The sequence below is a fragment of the Lissotriton helveticus genome, chromosome 7 (assembly GCF_964261635.1).
Source record: "Lissotriton helveticus chromosome 7, aLisHel1.1, whole genome shotgun sequence".
Classification (NCBI taxonomy): domain Eukaryota; kingdom Metazoa; phylum Chordata; class Amphibia; order Caudata; family Salamandridae; genus Lissotriton; species Lissotriton helveticus.
In genome coordinates, this window is record NC_136068.1 from 598,872,112 (window position 1) to 598,895,871 (window position 23,760).

The 23,760-nt window shown below is 50.3% G+C and overlaps 1 protein-coding gene across 1 annotated transcript in view; it reads right to left on the bottom strand.

Moving 5' to 3' along the window:
* Positions 1 to 21,744, bottom strand: part of NSD1 (nuclear receptor binding SET domain protein 1) — a 1,209,044-nt gene extending 1,187,300 nt beyond the window's left edge. Inside the window, exon 1 of the mRNA XM_078652779.1 lies at positions 21,639 to 21,744. The gene's annotated coding sequence lies outside the window, so the exon portion shown is untranslated. The remainder of the gene's footprint in view (positions 1 to 21,638) is intronic.
* Between the last annotated feature and the right edge of the window lie 2,016 nt (positions 21,745 to 23,760).

Here is a 23,760-nt window from a genome sequence, read left to right on the forward strand (position 1 = left end):
ACCCTTAGTTCTCTCACCGTACCTGTCTAAATCACTGAGACCAGTTCATGGGGTAAAAGAGCTGGATGAAGGATTCAAGGTACTGGGGCATTTTTTATCAGTTATGCTCTTAGTGGGCCGGCTATTCTTTTTTTTTTTTTTTTTTTAAAGACCTTTATTCAAGATTTGACATACATATACACTTACATGTTATTGAAAAGGTTCATATCAGTATAGTCTCACAATCTTATTACTGTTGGATACAGTCTGCACAGGTCCTATGCACATGTTACGAGCCATAGTCAATCCGTATAATGTAGTTCTGTAATCCTTGCAAGTATATTTCTATTCCTGAAACACATTCCTAAGGTCTTTTGTTTTATATTTTATATAGAACATTTTAACTTAAGGTTCTAAACTTAAAGACAGTCTTCACAGTTAAGCATTCCCACCACGCCCATAATATCACTTTAGTTACGCCTCCTGCATCGCCTCGTGCAGCCTAAGCAACCTTCACTTGTATGACTCAACATCCGTTTCCGCAATGTACCACCCCACCCCCTTGATTTACTATTCATCGTCTTCCTCCCCCTCAGAGTCCATATCTTCATCTTCTGGTAAGGGCTCGCATATTTCCCCCCTATATAGATTCCATATAGTCCAAACCTTGTTCCATTTACGGGGGCAAGCCCTGAGCACATACACCTCTCTTTCTGTAACCATCAGCGTGTCCATGTTTCTGTTCCACATGTTCTTTGTGGGCACCTCAGGTGCGCCCCATTTTTGCGCTATGTCTCGTTTCGCAACCGTCATGGCCAGGGTGGCCCATATTATCTCATATCTATTCAAATCATTGGGGTCCCAGATGTTTAATAGACATTTTCGAGGGTCCGGCAGAACCGAGATCTTCAGTGTCTGTGAGATAGTGCGCATAACCCGTCTCCAAAACTCCTGTATTTTCGTGCAATCCCAAATTGTATGGAACAGTGTCCCCTCTTCCCCGCACCCGCGAAGACAAAAGGGATGCGGTACTTTGTGGATTTTATACAACATGGTTCTCGTATAATAAATGCGATGTAGGATTTTAAGTTGAATCAGCCTAAACTTAGCTGAGATGCCCACCTCTCTCGGGGAAGCTAGCGCCTCATTCCATTCCGAGTCAGTAACCTCGCCTATGTCTCCCACCCATTTTTCTCTCACTTTTATTGTAGGGTCTGCTATGTTATTAATCAGTTTTTTATATGTGAGGGATGTTGCGCGTTCCTGCATATAATCTGTTAATAGCCTATCTTCCAGCGGCAAGGACTCTGGAATGTCGGTGCCCACCGGAATCGCCTGAAGTAGTGCGTGTCTTATTTGTACATACCGATATGTTTCTGTCGGGCCTAGCCCATATTGTTGTTGGAGCCGTGGAAACGTGATCACCGCGCCCCCGTCCCACAAGTCACCGACTGTAGATATACCAATGCGGTCCCACTGCGCAAACCCCTTACTGGACCTCAGATTTCCCAGGGTTTGTGTGTCCCATAGTGGGGTCAGCTTGGTTATTTTCCCCTTCCAACCTAGTCGTGCTTGTGCCAAGTGCCATATGGCCGCTGTATGCTGTGTCGGCCCTACAAACCGTTTAACCTGTGATTTGTTGTATAGCACCGAGAGCATGCTGTCTGCCCCCAACTGTGACCAGTCTGCTTTATAGGCAGGATCATCTCTTGACGTATGTAACCAATGGTTTATTATTTTAAGGTGAGCTGCCCAGTAGTATAGCTGTATATTTGGCAATGCTATGCCTCCCTCATACCAGCTTTTCGTCAGTTTATCGTATGCTATACGTGCCGGGCCATTATTCCATAGTAGGTTAGATATTAGTGCTGCGACTTGTTTGAAGTATCTCGGGGCGACTGGGTACGGGGTGTTTTCTAATACATATAGAAATCTGGGGAGCGCCATCATTTTATATAGAGCCGCGCGGCCGAGGAGTGTCAGCCGCAAGGTCGCCCAGTGTTTAACGTCCGCCCGGAGGCGTTCCAGAGGCGGCTTTAGGTTGTTATCAAAGAAGTCCGTGGCAGTATTTGTGATAACTATGCCCAGGTACTTAAAGGAGTTGTGCGCCATAGCGAGCGGGCATTCTAGCTGTAGCACCGGCTCCGGCCCTTTCAGTATGTAAATCACTGACTTGGACCAGTTCAGGGTATAACCCGATGCCCTCCCGTGGTTATTACAGAGATCTAATAGCGCTGGGATTCCACTTTCAGGCTCGACCATGTAAATCAGGATGTCATCTGCATATAAAGATATTTTGTCTTCCCATCCCTCCTCCCACTTGATTCCCTTAAATAATGGTGTTTGTCTAATCAGGATCGCCAATGGCTCCAGTACCAGGGCAAAAAGCAAGGGTGATAGAGGGCATCCCTGCCTCGTCCCCCGGCGCAGCGGGAATGTTCGTGAGATGTGACCGTTGGCCACCACTTGTGCCTCCAGCCCCGTGTAGAGTAGTCGTAGCCAAGCTACGTATTTGGGTCCAAAGCCCATGCGTGTTAATACCGCAAATAAATACTCCCACTCTACCAGGTCAAAAGCCATTTTGGCATCCAGGGAGAGAATTACTGCCTTTTCGGAGAGGAGATGAGCTCGTGCCAACACCCCATGAACCCGCCTGAGATTCAGTGCTGTACTCCTGTGAGGCATGAAGCCTGACTGATCTGGATGAATCAGTGTTTGTAGATGCTGCACCAGACGATTGGCAAGCAGCTTGGCCAGGATTTTGGCCTCTACATTAAGTAGTGAGATCGGCCGTTATGAGGAACATTCAGTTGGCGGCTTACCTGGTTTCGGTATGGCCACTATCGTTGCAGAGCGTTGATCCCGGGGCAATTCCGCCTTGTCAAGGCTCTCCATATACATTGCTAGCAGTGGCGTACTAAGTGGTTCGGACATCATTTTATACCATTCCACTGGTATTCCATTGGGTCCTATTGCCTTCCCTGATTGTAGTGAGTGTATTGCCTGTTGGAGTTCGTCCACTGTTGGGTCATTCTGGGCCGGCTATTCTTACATATTTGTAAAAGGCGTTGACCTATAAAGTCCAATCTGTGCAAGAGGAGCTGTATTTGCAACACAAGAAAACATTCTATTTTTTTTTTTTTTTTTGAAAACCTTTATTTTCGCATTACTCAGGTAAAAATACGGGCCTACAACCTGCGTGGCCGGCCGCTAGTACAGTCAGGTCCAGACAAAGAAAACATACCATAAAAACAACAGTTCTCCACCCGCAGTCACCGGAACAAAGTAAAAGAACATTCACCCTGAGCAGAACACAGATATGGCAGGAGCAAGGAAGGTTTCTTTTTAAAGGTGTAAAGAAGAACAGGATCCGGTTACGTAGAATAAACCAATCACAAAATAGGGAGTTACAATAGAGCAGGGTATACACTGACAGGATCACTGTGAAGGAGACGTCGGCTCCGGTACATCAGAAACAGGATAACCAAAAAAAACAAAACGCGCAGCACCGGTAAAACATCCCTAACTAATGCCCAGAAGCCCCATAGGAGCATCCCTCCCAACTGAACAGACTGGCAACGAATTAAAGAGACATACTACCCAGATCCCGAAGAAGAAAGGAAATAGAAGAAAAGGAAGGGCCATAGAAATAATAAAAGGACAAGAAGAAAAAGAACCCATCCCCCACCCTGCACCACTGTAGATGGCTACGGCCTACCCCCCCTAACAGCGTGCCTGTCGCCCGTAAGAACTAAAACCCCAAAAAGAAAAGTCCTTAAGGAAGGAAAGAAAATAGTGTCAAAGAAGACAAAGGAGGGCCCCAGGCCAACCCTCGACCCCCCCCACCCGGCGCTCACCTAAAGTACGAAAAACAATACAAAATCAATTAACAGCCTCTGCGCAATATTACCAACTCCCACCCCGGCCCACCCCATCGAACTCGCCCACCCGCGAGGCAGTCTCAAACAAGCATTGAAAATGCAATAGGTCTCGCAATAGAAGAGTTTGACATTTTTCGTTTTGCATATGGATGAGTGGCGTTGCGTGGATGAGTGGCGTTGCGTGGATGAGTGGCGTTGCGTGGGTGAGTGGCGTTGCGTGGGTGAGTGGCGTTGCGTGGGTGAGTGGCGTTGCGTGGGTGAGCGGCGTTGCGTGGGTGAGCGGCGTTGCGTGGATGAGCGGCGTTGCGTGGCTGAGCGGCGTTGCGTGGCTGAGTGGCGTTGCATGGCTGAGTGGCGTTGCGTGGGTGAGTGGCGTTGCGTGGGTGAGTGGCGTTGCGTGGGTGAGTGGCGTTGCGTGGGTGAGTGGCGTTGCGTGGGTGAGTGGCGTTGCGTGTGTGTGTGGCGTTGCGTGTGTGTGTGGCGTTGCGTGTGTGTGTGGCGTTGCGTGTGTGTGTGGCGTTGCGTGTGTGTGTGGCGTTGCGTGGGTGAGTGGCGTTGCGTGGGTGAGTGGCGTTGCGTGGGTGAGTGGCGTTGCGTGGGTGAGTGGCGTTGCGTGGGTGAGTGGCGTTGCGTGGGTGAGTGGCGTTGCGTGGGTGAGTGGCGTTGCGTGTGTGTGTGGCGTTGCGTGTGTGTGTGGCGTTGCGTGTGTGTGTGGCGTTGCGTGTGTGTGTGGCGTTGCGTGGGTGAGTGGCGTTGCGTGGGTGAGTGGCGTTGCGTGGGTGAGTGGCGTTGCGTGGGTGAGTGGCGTTGCGTGGGTGAGTGGCGTTGCGTGGGTGAGTGGCGTTGCGTGGGTGAGTGGCGTTGCGTGTGTGAGTGGCGTTGCGTGTGTGAGTGGCGTTGCGTGTGTGAGTGGCGTTGCATGTGTGAGTGGCGTTGCATGTGTGAGTGGCGTTGCATGTGTGTGTGGCGTTGCGTGTGTGTGTGGCGTTGCGTGTGTGTGTGGCGTTGCGTGTGTGTGTGGCGTTGCGTGTGTGTGTGGCGTTGCGTGGCTGAGTGGCGTTGCGTGGGTGAGTGGCGTTGCGTGGGTGAGTGGCGTTGCGTGGGTGAGTGGCGTTGCGTGGCTGAGTGGCGTTGCGTGGCTGAGTGGCGTTGCGTGGGTGAGCGGCGTTGCGTGGGTGAGCGGCGTTGCGTGGATGAGCGGCGTTGCGTGGCTGAGCGGCGTTGCGTGGCTGAGCGGCGTTGCGTGGCTGAGTGGCGTTGCGTGGCTGAGTGGCGTTGCGTGGGTGAGTGGCGTTGCGTGGGTGAGTGGCGTTGCGTGGGTGAGTGGCGTTGCGTGGGTGTGTGGCGTTGCGTGTGTGTGTGGCGTTGCGTGTGTGTGTGGCGTTGCGTGTGTGAGTGGCGTTGCGTGTGTGAGTGGCGTTGCATGTGTGAGTGGCGTTGCATGTGTGAGTGGCGTTGCATGTGTGTGTGGCGTTGCGTGTGTGTGTGGCGTTGCGTGTGTGTGTGGCGTTGCGTGTGTGTGGCGTTGCGTGTGTGTGTGGCGTTGCGTGGCTGAGTGGCGTTGCGTGGGTGAGTGGCGTTGCGTGGGTGAGTGGCGTTGCGTGGGTGAGTGGCGTTGCGTGGGTGAGTGGCGTTGCGTGGGTGAGTGGCGTTGCGTGGGTGAGTGGCGTTGCGTGGTTGAGTGGCGTTGCGTGTGTGAGTGGCGTTGCATGTGTGAGTGGCGTTGCATGTGTGAGTGGCGTTGCATGTGTGAGTGGCGTTGCATGTGTGAGTGGCGTTGCATGTGTGTGTGGCGTTGCGTGTGTGTGTGGCATTGCGTGTGTGTGTGGCGTTGCGTGTGTGTGTGGCGTTGCGTGTGTGAGTGGCGTTGCGTGTGTGAGTGGCGTTGCGTGTGTGAGTGGCGTTGCGTGTGTGAGTGGCGTTGCGTGGCTGAGTGGCGTTGCGTGGCTGAGTGGCGTTGCGTGGCTGAGTGGCGTTGCGTGGGTGAGTGGCGTTGCGTGGTTGAGTGGCGTTGCGTGTGTGAGTGGCGTTGCGTGGTTGAGTGGCGTTGCATGTGTGAGTGGCGTTGCATGTGTGAGTGGCGTTGCATGTGTGAGTGGCGTTGCATGTGTGTGTGGCGTTGCATGTGTGTGTGGCGTTGCGTGTGTGTGTGGCGTGGCGTTGCGTGTGTGGCGTTGCGTGTGTGAGTGGCGTTGCGTGTGTGAGTGGCGTTGCGTGTGTGAGTGGCGTTGCGTGTGTGAGTGGTGTTGCGTGGGTGAGTGGCGTTGCGTGGGTGAGTGGCGTTGCGTGGGTGAGTGGCGTTGCGTGGGTGAGTGGCGTTGCATGGGTGAGTGGCGTTGCGTGGGTGAGTGAATGGTTAGCTGTTGCTTATGCGACGTATAGCACTTAATACTAAAGTAGGCAGACCTTCTTAGCCTTTGTGAGAATAATAGCAAAATAAAAATAAAAACCAGATCAAGTCAAGGACGCAAACGGCACCATGCTATTGTTTATTTACTCAGATGATTTGCATAAAAATGTAACTTGTGAGCACGTTTCTCTAACTCTCCAATAATCCCATTACAACACTTTGTACAAATGAGATTGGGACTCATCCTTCCGAAGTCGAGAAAAATGTGCAACGCTGTGTTGAAGTTAATTTTTTTAATTAACAAAATGCAAATAATGTGGAGAGATTTCAAGTGATTCAGGAATGGGCGCCCTTGTAAAGAGAAAGTACGGCCGGCCTGGGCAGTGATAGGGGAGGAGGGAGGAGAAATGCGAGTCATGGCAGCAGCAGCCTTTGATGTGCGTGCCAGCCGGCCGTGAATAATTAGGGGGTGAGAAATGCGCTCGGAGGGCTGCCTTTGATGTGGTAATGCGAGGCAGGCAGGCAGGCGGCTGGTGGCATTGTGCACGCGCTTTTTAGGGCTTGCGCAAGCGCAATGACCTAAAAAGCACATGCACTTGAAGGAATCGCCAGTGGAATCGCCAGTGGATAAACACTGGATAAGCCCCTATAGAGCTTCGCCAGCTATGCGCTGAAGCGCATCAGCAGGCGAGCCCTAAAAAGAAGCACAAGGAAGCTCGGGCCCCTAAGATCAGGAGCACCCATTGAAACAGGATAACGGAATGTAACGACCAAAGTGTTTAGAGAGTAGAGTCACAACAGCAGGAGCACCCAGTTACATCAGGATAGTGTTAATCGTTCGGCAGTTCAGATCCCACAGGAGAGTATAGATCTCCCCAAGCAGCAAAAATGGCGCCCCGAGCGCACTCGATTCCCACGGGCCCGCAAGAACAACAGTACAGGTTACACCAGGCACGTAGAGTTGGGCCGGGCTAGAAAGTACATACTGGAGCACACAAGGTAATAAGTCGCATCCACGGTCGGCCGCGGCCCCTCCGCAGGGAGCTGCAACCTTCATCCCACAAGGAGTGACGGGCAAAGCTGATGTCGGCTCACAGTTAATCATCGATCCAATGGTAATCAAAACATCCTCACGCCAGTTCCAGAACGTAGTCTTCTGATCCCCAGGGGGCATAGAGTCGCCATCTCCCGGTATCCAACACACCCGGCCGCCACCATGACCAGGCAGAACCCATCGAGACGCCATGTTCTAGGGAGCACTCCCTCGGCGTAGTGCAGACGAATTTCGGGACCGCCGGCCCCCGCCAGACAGTAGGTCTAGGTGCATCGGTGCCCCGTTGATAAATAAACACAAGACGCCTCTCTCCCCACACATTGGTCTGCGCAGACAGGCCCCCCCGGCCCAAGGAGTAATGCAGCAACATCATGACTCCACCGGTAACAGAGAGCCGGAGAATCAATAGCAATGCAATGTAAACTGCCAACAGCGTACCTCCAGGGAAACAAAGAGCAGGTCTCATCGTCCGACCACCGATGAAGGAAGCCGAGGGGGTGGGGGGGGGGAAGAAGCAAACCGCACCGGGGGAGAGAGCATCACGTCAATTACGGGCACCAGCTGCGGCGAGGAGTAGATTGGTCACCAAGACGGGAGACCGGCGTCCCACCGGCCTGTGTGGCCGCTATTAATCAACTGGCGGCCGGGTGTAGTACAGCGCGAGGTCCCGGCTGCAGGCAGCGGGCGGGCCGCATCCCGCGAAGGCGCACAGCTCCGGCCATGGAGCGCAGATTTTCATCGGAGTCAGATGCCTCAGCTCCGCGGCACTTCCGACGCGCAGAGGCTCCGTCTGCGCACAGGACACGCGAGCAGATCGAGCGAGGAGGGAAGAAGGTCGGCGGAGCCGGGACCCAGTGCGGCCATCTTGGTCGCCGGCCCGGCTCCGCCCCCCCAAGAAAACATTCTAATCTATGAAAAATAGCATCCATATTCTGCGTGGAAGCTTTTTAGCTTTGGGTACAGAAATTTGGATAGACGCCCCCCTTTTCTTTTGGGTGCGAGCTCCCTTGAAATGTTAGGCATGCAAACAGGTGGCACAACGTGAATGTCAGTCAAATTTGAAAGTGATCCTGCGGCCCTTCTTACCTAGTATAACCAGGTATAGGCTGAACATCATTCAATGGCTGGCCATTTCTTACTTCCTTGAGAGAAATTCTATGTTCAGTAACTTCAGTCTATTAAGTCATGAAATGTGCTGCCCTAACTAGGGAAGGAATCAAAGGTATTCATGATTTCCCCCTCGGTGCCTGGTCGCTTGTCCTTTTTCTTCCTCATTTGTCTTGTTTGTGGACTTTGTCGATCAGTGAATGTTAGGGGGGTGGCCCAGCCCAGCCTCTTCCCGGCTATATCGGGAGTGAACACGTCCCACACTGCAGGATTGTATCATGCTTAAGAGCGTGTGAAGGCAAGCGACAATTGCTGGGGCTGGTGGGGTATTTAGTCTCCCAGCTGTGCGGGAGTCTCTGCACAGCTGCACGGCTCTCTCCCTTCTCCAGGAATGCAGTAGCAGCTAGCCCTGGGATCCAGACCTGCCACCGATTACCGGGGTGCAGGTGCAGACTTGTAAGTCTTGTCAGGCTTTGCGGATTGCTCAGTGTGGATGCAGGATGACGGTAGTGCAGCAGACACAAGCAGCACCGGTCTAAAGCCGCCCGCTTCTGTGAGCATCTGGTGCCCGCGGCTACCTAGAGCGCTCCCCCACTCTTCCCCGCCCTTTTCCGGAGTCGCAGTGTGCCTGTGGTAGTGAGTAGAGTATCCGTTGCAGGTCCTTTTCTGAAGGCGGTCTGCGTCGCACCCCCACAGCTTACCCCTTTTGGACTTTTGTCTGACTTACTCCGAAGCTCCAGTCCTGCTCCGGCCACGTGGTTCGCAAGCCCTGCCTCCTACGTCAAACTTCCAACCTTGTTTGCTGGCCTTAGAACTCTGTGCAACTTCCCCTTGCTAACCGGCTGTGAAGTGCCTGTGCTCCTCCTTTAAACATCGTTAAATTGGCCTGCTCCCAATTGATATTATTAACTTACCTGAAGGTTCCTATTATATGGTGTTAAAAGTACACCCAGGCCCAGGATATTAAATATCATCTGTGGAATGTAGCACAGATTGTGCTATCTACTAGCGTGATAATGAAAACATGGTTTCAGGCTAACTACTGTAGGCTCACTACTGTGATTTAAATCTGCAGATCGACCTGTTAAAATAACCCTTTTTGATAGGGTAAACTTCCTTTTTAAATATTAGTAAGTCACTTCTATGTGAGCCTTGTAGCCAACAAGGTAGGGTGCATGGTATTTAAAAGTGGGACATGTGAACAATGAATGATTCCATGTCCCTACAGTAACAAGGCACTATTTTCACTATGGCAGGCCTAGCTGACCTATGCAGATAACCAGCATACACATTTAAATAATAATACTATATGGAAATAGCTAGAAAATATTTAAAACACTATTTTCAAAAGTAAATAAAAACTCCAATTGAATGATGAAGCTCGATTTTTATTAAATAATAAGGAAATGTAACTTTTAGAAGGTTACCTGTTTGAACAGTCAGGTGCTATTCAGCCTAAGCCCCTGCTAGCTTTGTGCTCAAACTTGAATAAGTGTGAACAGGTGTAAAATGCCTCCCAGCCAAGCCAAGAGGCTGACCTGAATGGGCAGACATAACTCCTCTGAACTCCACAGATTATGCAGGGTGGGTCTATAGGCATCCTTTTTGACACTACAAAATCAAACCCTGCTTCTTAGGTCCGCCACCTGAAAGGGAGAGAACAGGATGCCAAAACAATTCTTGTGGATCTCCTGTCTGGTTGCTGAAGATCCCTGCTTTTGTCCTACCAGAAGTCAGTCTCTGGGTTTGTTGTGGGTATAGTGCCTACTTCAAACTGAATTTTAGTGTTAGATGTGGGAGAACACTAGGATTACTATAGTGTACACTCCCCATACACACCCCAGCCCTCAGAGCCCAAGTTTAACTTGGCCGAAGATTTTGCTATCTTGGATTTGCCCTAATGCATTGCATTTTGGCCTATTTGCAGTAAAGGAAACAGAGGCTACTACAATAGTATGTAGCTCAAGGCCTGGTAAGCTTTACTCCATTTGTAATAGAGGAATTGGGAGTGTCATAGGATGTTCTCTACATATAGGATGGGGAACCCTACAAAGTTGGACCGTCACCCAGCCTTCCTCAGAAAACGTCTTGACTCACAGGAGATCAGAAGAGAGGATTGTACCTGTTATACGTGGCCTGAAATGAGACCAGGAGGACTGAACCTGCTTACTCCTGTACCCAGAACCAAGAAGTGGACACTAAGGTTCAGTTGGCTTACCTCTTATGTGGGTAAAGGGCGACAACGAGCTTCAAAAGGCCTTTTCCTCCCAGTACCAAACTGACCATTGGTAACTAGACTTCGACTGGACCTTACTATTGGCCTCTCCTTGACATCCTGTCTCTAAGTGTCAACCCCAAAGTTCTTGGAAGTGTACTCCTGTGGTTGTTTGGGGCTTAAAAGACTTGAGTCAGAAGGTAAAATCGCTGACCAGGAAGAAGGTGGTTGGTGTATACGACTTGCACCCCATCTCGGTGTTAGAAATGGGGGTCAGGGCCCCAATATTTATACCACATTTACTCTTTGTTCTCTTTGTGGCAAGGGTCTCTGAGGCCAGTCCAAACCAAGAAGAGCTTCAATACAGGAGGTGGAGACAGCATTGTGCAGCGGAGACACTGCCTATTCAGGTGCTAGTTAAAACTCCTCCCACCACTCTATTTATTTATTTATTTATTTTATTTTTTATTTAAGAAGTTTTATATAGCGCTGGCCTGACCCGAGGGTGTCGGAGCGCTTTACAGCAGATACACTGCAGAGATTCACAACAAACAAAAGAAAAGAAAGACACATTAAAATTGCAGGACGCTGGTTGGGAGATCTGCTTTGTAGCCTTGAGGGCATGGAGTTGGAGCAATGCGAGGTGTCTGTTTCCTCGCTCCGATTGATCCTATTGACTCCCTAGGGAGGGGTTGAGGAACAGGATTTTGAGTTGGCTTTTGAATTTTACAAAAGAGGGAATGGTTCTGATGTGAGGGGGAATAGAATTCCAGACTTTAGGGGCGCTTCCGGCGAAGGATCGTGCCGCAGTTTTTTGTTTTCGAGTTTTTGGCGGGATGAGTAGGAGGGAGTTTGAGCTTCTGAGGTTCCTAACCCGACTGGCTTTTTTGAGTTTGGCCGCCAAATATTCGGGTTTACCGGTATGTAGGGCTTTATGAGTGAGGCAGGCTACTCTGAAGCTAATCCGCATTTCGACTGGGAGCCACTTAAGTTGTCTGAGTGCAGGAGAAATGTGGTTGAATTTCTTGATTCCAGTGACCATTCTGGCATCCGAATTCAGAGTTGTTTTGATGGGAGCCAGATATGATTTTGCTATTCCTGAGAGGACTGCGTTCCCATAGTCCAGTCTTGACAGCACCAGTGTTTGAGTGGCCTGTTTAATATCACTGGGGGGAATGAAAGGTTTTATTCTGTTCAGTAGTTTGAGGTTAAGGAAAGCGCTCTTGGACGAATTCTTGATGTGTCTGGTCATGTTCAGTTTCGCGTCTAGCGTGATACCTAGTGATTTGACAGAGTCTGCTTTGTGAGATTCCGGTTGAGCGCATCAATGGCCTTTAGCCATTCAGCAATTTGGGGGTTCTCCTCTTTGTTCGAGATGAGGAGTATCTCAGTTTTGTCTGGGTTTAGTTTAAGGTGATTAAATGACAGCCAGTGTTGAACATCTCTCAGTACGTCATTGACTCTTTGAATGTCTCTGAAGGAGGTGGTTTCCAAATATATCTGAGTATCGTCAGCATAAAGATGGAAGCGGATGTTGTTTGTTTTGAGTAGTTTGGTGAGAGGTTCCATGTAGATGTTAAAGAGATGCGGGGAGAGCACTGAGCCTTGAGGGACTCCCTTGTTGACTGGGTGGAGGGCGGAAGCAAAGTTTTAGATTTTTATTTTTTTAGTGCGATTGTGAAGGAAGGAAAAAAAACATTGAAGGACCACCTCGGCAAGACCGGCTCTTTCTTGGAGCGCCCTAATGAGGAATTTGTGGTCTACCGTATCGAATGCTGCCAATGGGTCTAGGAGAATTAGGAGGCAGCATTGGTCAGAGTCTAGTGATTTGTGGATGTCATCGATGATCACGGTTTCTGTGCTACAGCCTTTTCTGAAGCCAGATTGATGGAAGTCGAGGAGGTTGAAGTTGTCCAGGTGTCGGGTTAGTTGTTGGAGTACGCATCTTTCTAGGATTTTGGACAGAATGGGAAGGTTAGATACAGGTCTAAAGTTATTCAAATCCGATATGTCAAGACCGGGTGTTTTCAGCAAGGGTGTGACTTGTCCCAATTTAAGGCAGTCTGGAACAACTCCATTTTTTATGGAGCTATTTAGGATTGTGCACCAAAGCGGTGCTAGGGAGCGCTTCAGCTTTTTGGTCAGTAGGGGAGGAATGGGGTCTAGGACATGAGAGGAGGGTTTGGAGGTGGAGATCAGCGTGATTATCTCAGATTGCTGGATGAGGCGGAAGCTTAGCCAAGATTTCGAAGAGGGACAAGGAGCAATATCTTATGCCCTGGACGTGTTGCTCTTTGTGGGGCGACTATTGATGGTGTCCAGGGAGAGTTCGGTCTTAGTAATCTTGTTATTAAAGAAGTTGGCGAAGTTGGCACAGAGTTCTTTGGACGCCTGTATTGAGGAGGTCACGGGCTTGGAGGTTTGTTGCCGGATGATGCTATAGAGCTCTTTGGGTCTATTTTTTGCGCTGTCCAGTGCAGAGCGGAAAAAAAGTGGATTTCTTATTTTGATGTGATTGTTGTACTTCCTAGGAGCTATTTGGAGTTGTTCGCTGAGGGTGGGAGTAGGGTTATTCCTCCAGCTTCTTTCTTTGGCTCTTGATTTTCTCCTTTCGGAATTGATGTCAATGTTGAACCAAGACCTGGACGGAATGGCATGACTTTTTTTCAGCTTTAGAGGAGCTAGTTGGACAATCATAGCCACCAAATTTGAGTCGTAAAGCGCGGTGAGTTCGATTGTGGAGAGGTGGTCGTTGGTGCAGGGAAGGAGTGAGCTTATCCTTTCTTCAAGGACTACCATGGGAATCTGGGAGAGGTTTCTGGTCCATTTGGTGGGGTCTTGCATAGCTGGTTGAGAGAGAATTTGTTGGTTGATATGAAATAAGATCATGTGGTGGTCCGACCAGTCCACGGGGAGTATGTGGTCGATCGTAATTGCGTCTCGTTGAGCGATGATTTGCATCCAAGGTAGCTTTTTTGTAGTGCTTTTCCTCTGTGCAGTGTTGGGCTAAATTATTGTGCGGTGAGAATCTGGAACTCACTTCCGCCCCAGCTCCGGACCACCATCTCTTCCCGGTCCTTCAAAGCTGACCTCAAAGTTCTCCTCCTTCAAAGACACTTCCAAATCTAATTCCCACCCTCTCTATTCCTTGAAGGAAGTTCTTCCACTATAGGAAATTCTGTACTCCATGCCTATAGAAGTGCCTTCCCAATGTGTTATTGTGTTTTGAGTGTCTGCCATTCATAGCAGTTTTATACCTCTACTTGTATTTTGTACGCTTATGTAATCTGCACACGTCACTTTTTCCTCTTGTAACGTATCGTTTGCTACCTCTTCTTGTATTTTGTTTGCTTTTGATACATGCACAATTGTCACCTTTGCCTCATGTAACGTAACATTTGCTTTTGTAACATGCCCACTTGTAATTTTCTCCTTATGTAACGCTACTGTTCTTATTGTGAGGCGCTATCACACCTTCGGGTAAAGTCAGCGCTATATAAAAACGCACTAAATAAATAAATAAATACTTGAATCTTTAAAATTCAAAGACTGAGTCCAACATAGAACAAGCACATTTCAAGTTGCAAATATCAGACTTCACTAGTCATGAAGTTTTTAGGGCTCGGGCCTAGTCTACACTGCGTCAGCAGTGGGCGTAGCCCAGAGTCCTTTTCTCAGGGCTTTTCGAAATGTACCTAGGCATTCCACGCAACTCGTGCGTGTTATTTCCTAGGTGCATTCCTATTGGCCTTCGCGTGCGTGTGCTTTAGAAACAGAACACGCAATAGGCCATAGGCGGTCGCGTAGCTCCGCCTATGGCCTATTGGTGTCTATTACACGCACCAGAAGGCCATATATCTTTAATTATCTCGGCCGTCACGGCGGAGATAATTGAAGATGTATGATGGCAGTGGCGCGCGCGCGTGCACCACTCGCTGGCGTTTTTTTTTTATTAACAATAGCGATCTCGAAAGCGATCGCTTTCAGTGCTGCTTGTTTACAATTGGATCGCTTTCGAGATCCGTTGAAGTGCCGCTTGTTTGTATTTGTGCAGACCCTCTTCTGGGATGCAACCCGGGGGCCCTCACAGCTGACTGCGGCCTGCGGGCTCCAAGTGGCTTACAGACACATCCGATACGGAGGAAATATAGTCAAACGGCCCTTCGTGGGGAATGGCAAATATCCCGTCAGACGGACTACAGACATCGCATATGAGGAACCACTGTCACTTTCACCCCAGGGACAAACAGACATCCCTGCATGAGGATTTGCAGGTCTCCCTGTAGAGGGACCACAGAACCCCCCCCCCGTTAGAGAGAAATGCAAACATCTCTGCATGTGGAACTACGGACATCCCCCAGAGGAACCACAAACCACCCGATACAGAGGAAATACCTTCAGGCATCTCTTAATGCGGAATCGCAGCCATCCCATCAGAGAACCACAGAGGCCCCTGCTACAGACATCGATCAGTAAGAAAAACAGGCATCACTGTATGAGAAATTAACGCATCGCAACTCAAGGAACCACAGACACCCCACGCTGAGGATATACAGGCATTTCCGCTTGAGGATCCAGAGACATCCTCCTGCAAACTTCTTCGCCCAGCAGAAAACAGACATCACAGCATGAGGAGCTACAGACTTCCCAACCGATTAACATATCACCCATCCGCACCCCCAGGGAAATACCGAAACTTCAGACAGGAGGAAACGATCTGTTCACGAGCAGCTACGGGCATACCACCCGAGTAGCCACAGACACCTACACATGACAGACATCTACATCACGAGGAAATACAGACATCTCTGCATGAGGAACCATAGGCATCCCAGACCTCCTCGTCTGTGACAATACAGGCTGCCCAGCCCGAGGAACCTATTACTCCATCTAAAGAACTACAGACACCCCCGTCACGAGGGACCACAGACATCCCTTAATTAGCAGCGACGGGCATCCCCCCAAGGGACAGCAAACACTTGTTACAGACATCCCCATCTGGAGAAAATGAATGCACCCCAGCAGGAGCAACTACAGACACCCCGCCAGAGGAGCCACTCACCCCTTCCAAATAAATGCAGACACCCCCGCTACAAGGTAAATACATGCATCCCTTTATAAGAAGCTACGGTAATCCCACCCGAGGAAATACCACCCTACACGAGTTACCAAAGACATCAGACCCCAGGAGCCACAGACAATCCAACCAGCGGAAGTAGACACAACTTCATGTGCCACTGCGGGCATTCCATCGGAGGAAATACAGATATCCCTCCGCGAGAAACCACAGACCTCCCCGCTATAGACATGCGCATCACGAGAAAAAAAGACACCCCTGCCCGAGGAACTACGGACTTCTCACTTTAATAACGCCAGACACCACACCCAATAAACTACAGGCGCCTCCGTTACTTACTGTCCATCTAGAGGAAATACAGACTTCCCTGCACACGGAACCACAGACACCCCACCAAGGAGACAATCCCTCCTTTCAAAGAAAGGAGGACGCCCCCGTCATGGGGAAATGCAGACACCCACCCACGAGAAGCTACAGGTATCACAACAGGGAAATACAGGCGTCCCTGCACAAGGAGGCACAGACATCCCGTCCGAGGAACCATATGCCACCTCCACAGACCTCTCCATTCTGAGGCAATAAATGCCCCCCGGCACGAGGGACCTGGGGAGAACACAATTACTCCATCCAAAGAACTACAGACACCCACATCACTGCAAAGCACGGGCATCGATTCTTGAGTATCTGCAGGCATCCCACCCCACACCCCCACTATAGACATCCCCATACACATTGCAATAAAGGCTCCTCCACATGGGGGTCCTGCTGATGAACCAAGCACTCTAAAGAACTGAAGACACTCCATCCAAAGTAAACACAGGCATCCTTACGTGAGCAGCTACAGACATCCTACCCTAGGAACCACAGACACCCCCGTGGCAGACACATCTGTCTCGAGGAAATCAACATCAGGCACACCCATTCCGAGGAACCACAAGCAGCACGATACAGACCACCCCCAGGAAATACAGACACACCCTCCAGATAAAACACATTAAAGGCCGCTCTGCATGTGGATGCTGCCGAGGGACCAATCACACTCACGATCTTCAGACACCTGCGCCGCAAGTAAACCCACGCACCCCGCCCCAGGGAAACACAGACCTCCCTTCACCAGCAGCTGCAGGCATCCCGCCAGAGGAAATACAGACACCAGGTACAGACACCCTCGTCCCGACGAAACAAACACAGAAGGCAAGGCATCCCTGGATGAGGAACTACAGACACCCAAACTGAGGAACCAGCCACTCCCCTGCCACATTTACAAACAGCCCCACCCCGAGTAAACGCGCTGCTGCACGCCACACACTGCTGCACACCACACACTGCTGCACGCCACACACTGCTGCACGACACACACTGCTGCACACTGCTGCACGCCACACACTGCTGCACGCCACACTGCTGCACGCCTCACACTGCTGCACGCCTCACACTGCTGCACGCCTCACACTGCTGCACGCCTCACACTGCTGCACGCCACACACTGCTGCACGCCACACACTGCTGCACACCACACACTGCTGCACGCCACACACTGCTGCCCGCCACACACTGCTGCACGCCTCACACTGCTGCACGCCACACCCTGCTGCTCGCCACACCCTGCTGCACGCCTCACACTGCTGCATGCATCACACTGCTGCATGCATCACACTGCTGCACGCCACACACTGCTGCACGCCTCACACTGCTGGACGCCACACACTGCTGCAAGCTACACACTGCTGCACGCCACACACTGCTGCATGACTCGCACTGCTGCACGTCTCAAAATGCTGCACGCCACACACTGCTGCACGCCACACACTGCTGCACGCCACACACTGCTGCACGCCACACACTGCTGCATGCCACACACTGCTGCACACTACATACTGCTGCACACTGCTGCATGCCTCACACTGCTGCACGCCACACACTGCTGTATTACTCACACTGCTGCACGCCACCCACTGCTGCACGCCATCCACTGCTGCACGCCTCACACTGCTGCACGCCACACACTGCTGCACGCCACACACTGCTGCACGCCACACACTGCTGCACACTGCTGCATGCCGCTGCACGCCGCACACCACACACCGATGCACGCCACACACCAATGCACGCCACACACCGCTGCATGCCACACACTGCTGCACGCCTCACACTGCTGCACGCCTCACACTGCTGCACGCCACACACTGCTGCACGCCACACACTGCTGCACGACACACACTCCTGCCAGCCACACACTGCTGCACGCCTCACACTGCTGCACGCGGCACACTGCTGCATGCCGCACACCGCTGCACGCCACACACGGCTGCACGCCACACACTGCTGCACGCCACACACTGCTGCACGCCACACACTGCTGCACGCCACACACTGCCTCACAGTGCTGCATGCCACACACTGCTGCACGCCACACACTGCTGCACGCCACACACTGGTGCGAGTGACAGCAGAGTGCGAGTGACAGCAGAGTGAGAGACACAGCAGAGTGCGAGTGTCAGCAGAGTGCAAGTGTCAGCAGAGTGAGAGTGTCAGCAGAGTGAGAGTGTCAGCAGAGTGAGAGTGACAGCAGAGTGAGAGTGTCAGCAGAGTGAGAGACACAGCACACCGCCACATCACTCAGGGACACCGCCACATCACTCAGGGACACCGCCACATCCCTCAGGGACACTACCACATCACTCGGGGACACCACCACATCACTCATGGGCACCACCACATCACTCAGAGGCACAGCCACATCACTCAGGGGCACCACCACATCACTCAGGGGCACCACCACATCACTCAGGGGCACCACCGCATCACTCAGGGGCACCACCGCATCACTCAGAGGCACAGCCACATCACTCAGATGCACAGCCACATCACTCAGGGGCACCGCCACATCACTCAGAGGCACAGCCACATCACTCAGGGGCACCACGGCATCACTCAGGGGCACCACCACATGACCCAGGGACACCGCCATATGACTCAGGGAAACCCTCATACCACTCACGGAAATCAGCACATCACTCAGGGGCACCCCCACATCACTTAGGGCAATTACAACATTACGAACAAGAAACCAGGAGGTCTATGAGCCATACATTGTACTGGCCATACTGACAAATCTTCCACTATGTCAGTTGGTGCTACAGTCACCATATACTAAATTCTGACGGTCAAACAAAGGAGAACGAGTGAAACAAGTGTGGGAGACAAGAAAAGTAATCTCTAGAAAAATAGTGTCTAGAAAAACGATCACAGACTGGTCAACCAAATCCAGTACAGAAACTTTGTGGATAACCATCAAACAAACCAAGTGATCCGTCCTATCATTTGGCCGTCCACACCGTGGCCTGGCGGGTCCCTAGATCATCTAGACCCCACGCCACACAGTAGATCGTGAATACTGGGTGCGGTCCACAGTGAAATGAACCTCCAATTGTTGGCCAGTTTATGATGGTTGGTGGTTGGTGAAAAGTGATAGGGACACAACATACAGAAAAAGTGGTGAATATAAAATAGGGTGATGTGTCTAAACAACTTTTTATTAGAAACGAGGCACATCCCCTAATTAGAAAACAGGAACAGCGCAAACGACTGATTAGTTGGGTGCAAACGACAGTATGGAACAAATGACTGTCGCGAATAGGGCCAACATGTTTCTGCCTACCGGGCAAAACGTCCCTTGGCTTTCATCAGGGCCACTGCTCTTACAATAGTTGCTACTGTTATATGTGTGTGAAAACAAATAAAGCACCCAACTAATCAGTGAGAAGGATATAGATAATACACGTAGGAACGATACAGCCTGTAACTACATTCAACGTCACTCAGGGACACCGCCACATCACTCAGGGACACCGTCACATTACTCATGGACAACACCACATCAATCACACATTACTGTAGGAACACCACCACATCACTCCAAGACACCACCACATCACTCGGGGACACCACCACAACACTCTGGAACACCACCACATCACTCAGGGACACCATCGCACCACTCAGGGACACCCCCACACATCACTCTAAGGCACCACCACATCTCTCAGGGATACCACATCACTATAGGACACCACCACTTCACTCAATGACACCGCCATATCACTCAGGGATACTGCAACATCACTCAGGGACACCACCACATCACTCAGGGACACCACCTCATCACTCTGGGACACCACCTCATCACTCTGGGACACCGCCTCATCACTCAGGGACACCGCCACTTCACTAAGGGACACTGCCACATCACTCAGGGACACTGCCACATCACTCGGGGGCACTACCACATCACTGCACCAGCCGTCAGTGCACGCTTTCACCTGGCACACACCACCACCACCAGTCTGTGCACACCGACAGCCATCACCACACCACACACATCAATTGTTAACGAATCCACAATTAACTATTGTACCAAAAGCAGTATTGCAAACTTTACTTTTAAACATAATCATCTAAAGCTCAGCATGCTACCATTGCTACAATTCCAATCCAAACCACATAATTCCATTACACACTACATACATACACTCCATAACACATGTCAAAAAGACATTGCCATTTACAATGCCATTTCCTCTAACTTAAATAAATCCAAGACCTATTGCATTTCTAATGGTTGTTTTAATCTTCATTTGGTGTTGAGAATTAATGACTTCAAAGAAAAAAAAGCAACATAGGGAAAAAATAAAACCACAAATTCTAGATTTCGAAGAACAGAACGAAGATGGATTATACTAGTCATTAGCGCCTAATCTTAACCGCTTAAGAGCTATGCCAACGTTATAATGGAATGAGTAAAGCTAGTGGTGATACTGGGATAAATAAACAGACTTGCAATTGGGGAGAAATAGGTACTGTGAGAATCGTAAACATTGCAAATAAGACTTTTACTTTGTAAATGTTCTTTGGAACCAGGAAGAACGGCTCCATAAATCTAGGTACTGGTGTAGCTATACTCAAGATGCAAATCTCAAAGCTTGTTGTGAAGTCCTCTGGTTTATGCAAACATGTTCCCGCGGCCTTCGTTCCCAGGGTTTTGGATATCAGGGCCTTGCGTGAGGAGGCCGTGTGCACACTCATACTCTTGTGAACCAACCATGAAAATCACTTCGATCTAAATATAGCCCTTCGTGCTCGTGTTCCTTTCACTAACTCTGCCCTCCACCCTCAACTGTTATAGTTAGGTTTTTTTTAAAAGCACGTTACTGCATCCGGTTTTACTCATAAAATTACCTCACCCCACCCCCACCCGATTGGCTGCTCTTTTAAAGGATTGGGCAGGGTAACGATTGCAGCAGCCCATCCCCCAACGCTCGGCGGTCATGGAAATTGCGACTGCGCATGCGTGGCTCCTCCCCCAAAGGGAGGGTGTTCGGTAAAGGACTTCCCAACTTTGGGCCTCAATGCACCCCTCCTCCAACCTAGTTCGGGCCTATGGAGTTCTGACCCGAAGGTGTATATGAGCCGGGCGTTCTTGTGCCCCAGGCCAGCCCACTGACCCTGTCCCTCACCCCACAGCCTCTCCTCACTGTGCCGGCTCGGCTGGCTTAGGCGTCCTTTACCATTTCGGCCTTCCAAAGTGCCCCTCCACTGTCTCATACTCCCCTCCCCGCACCACATGGTGCACCCCCAGTCCGCACGATTCATTGTGTCAACTCTCTTCCCGCTCCAGACTCCCTGCTACGGCAAAACTGATACTCGTCAGACAGCCGAGAATAAACAACAAAGGGTGGGTGGGTGTACGGGAGGTCTTGGAAAACGGGACCCGTGTGTCTGGGTCGCAGCCATGTGAATTAAATATGTAATTATACAGAAAAATAGGGCGCAGGTAATTAACACGCACTGGGGCCATTCCCAGTGCTATCAATCCTCTACCCACTTCGCAGAGAAACGCGAATACCCCACCCCACCCCCACCCCGGATATATCAGATAGAATCACGATGTAATATAAATAAGAATAATTTAGTACCGGTTTCCTCCAGCGGAGCGTCCCGTCCGAGCTGCGCTCACGTGCAAGGAAGGCCCAATGCAGAGAAGGGGCTGAACTGTTTCCGCTTGTTTCTGAGCTGTGCCTCGTGGCGCATCTCAGCGGGGCTATGCCTCCTGGGAGTTGTACCTCATGAGAGCTGGGTATGAGGGACCCGTGTCTTGCGGGCTCCGGGTGTGCCACCAGTGACCCGTACCTCACGAGAGTAAGGACTGACTGGACAGCGGCTGCCTGTCTGTCTCTCTCGAGAGGGAGGAGAGGGCACCAGAAGCAAGCAATGCTGAGACAGCCTGCGCAGCACCTCCGATGTGTCCTGTGTGCGGCTCTACCTCACGAGGATTTTGATGAACTTGAGTTCTCAAAAGCCAGTACCTCACGAGGCTCTTGTCATTCTCATAGTCCGTCTATGCTGTACTTAGTGAGAGAGCCGTGGAGAAAGGGTAGTTGTGAGGGCTGTGTCTGATCGATTTGTATTCTTCAACGGTGTTTTTACCTCAAAATGATCACTGAGGGAAAAAATGTGTCACACCGAGGTTCGTTTTGGAACCTTAGACTGAGCTTTACTTTTCAGAGTTGTCCGGGCAGTGTTTTGTTAGCCTGGGTTGTACATCTTAAGGGCTAATAGACACAGCTGCTAGTCCACCGGACTGTAACAGCTACAAGCATAAGTCACAGGATGTGACGGGCCAATTTATTGTTTCTAAGTTTGGCCACGCTGACGTATACGTCTTTGGGTCAGTTTTAATCTGAGCTATGGTTTTCGATTGGGTGCCGATTTTAGACCTTCTCAGCGATTCTTTGTAGCAGTGCCAACCTAAACTGTGCCCTCCTTTAAACATATTCGGGCCATTTTCTCTCCCCACGGGCCCTGCTTTAGGATTTATGATCTGGGTGGGCTATGAAAACGTCAGGGTGCATATGGAAACGTCATGATGGTGCATATGGAAAGTGCACATATACCAACATAAAGTTTTGGAAGCTTACCTATGGAGACACTGGCAACATCTGTCCAATATGGACATGTCGAAGAAGTCTAAGTTACATTTCTTGGAAAAAATACACATGGCTATTGACCATGCCGAGTGCCAGTGCTTAATTTGTAAAAAAAATAAAGTGTCAGGGCCCTACTCAGGAGGCCACTTCCGCTTGCAACACCCATTGCCACTGGCAGTGCTGCTAGTTATAGTAACAACACAACTAATTACTGTCACACTCCTACAAGTGTGACCCTTCTTACAATTCCAGGTTCCTAAAGCTAAAAGAATGGCTTTGGCATCAGGTATTAGTAATTCATAGTGTATATTTAATTAATAAACAATTGTTTTGCTCAAACCAAAAACTAAGCACCTACAACAGCGGACTATAGGTGCTGCACCTCACTCTCTGTTTCCTCTTGATCAAGTCGTCCGTGCACAACAATTCCTGTATATGTCATCGTTAGGTACAACTGCTACGCAGAATAGATAATTGTACTTGATTTGGAATGGTCCTCCAGTAATCTTCTAATCCAAAATGAAGCAAACGGTCGTAGCTGTAGGTGTTCCCTTTTATTTTATTTTATGATCTTTTTATTCCACATATAAAACATCCAGCTAGCGCGTTTCGTTCAAATAGATAACTTACACTTCATCAGGGCTGTAAATAATACAGCCCTGATGCGAGCTCCGTAGTAATTTACTTCTACCTCCCTCAGATGGCTGATGCCACTGTACTTTGAAGTCAGATAGCGCCCTGATGAAGGTTGTGTTCTCCTTTACCTTTGGAGTAACTTTACCTAAACGCACGTCAGCGCATTTCTGTCTCCGCCATCTGTGATGAGTAAATACTAGTGGATATAAAAATTGTATATGGTGGCTACCACGGGTCTGCCTGATGAACCAAGTCTGGAACCCGGATGTATAAGGAACGGGACAAAACAGGCACATTGTTGGCATGGCTAGGTAAACAAGACACCAACGTGAAACCCATAACTGAAGTTATAGACCCCCTTGGACACCTAGTGCGATCCCAGGCGGAAATCCTCTTGGCATTCCATCAACACTACTCAAAGGTCTACTGTAGTCCAGCACCGACCTGGCAGGACATACTAGATCATTTTCTCGAC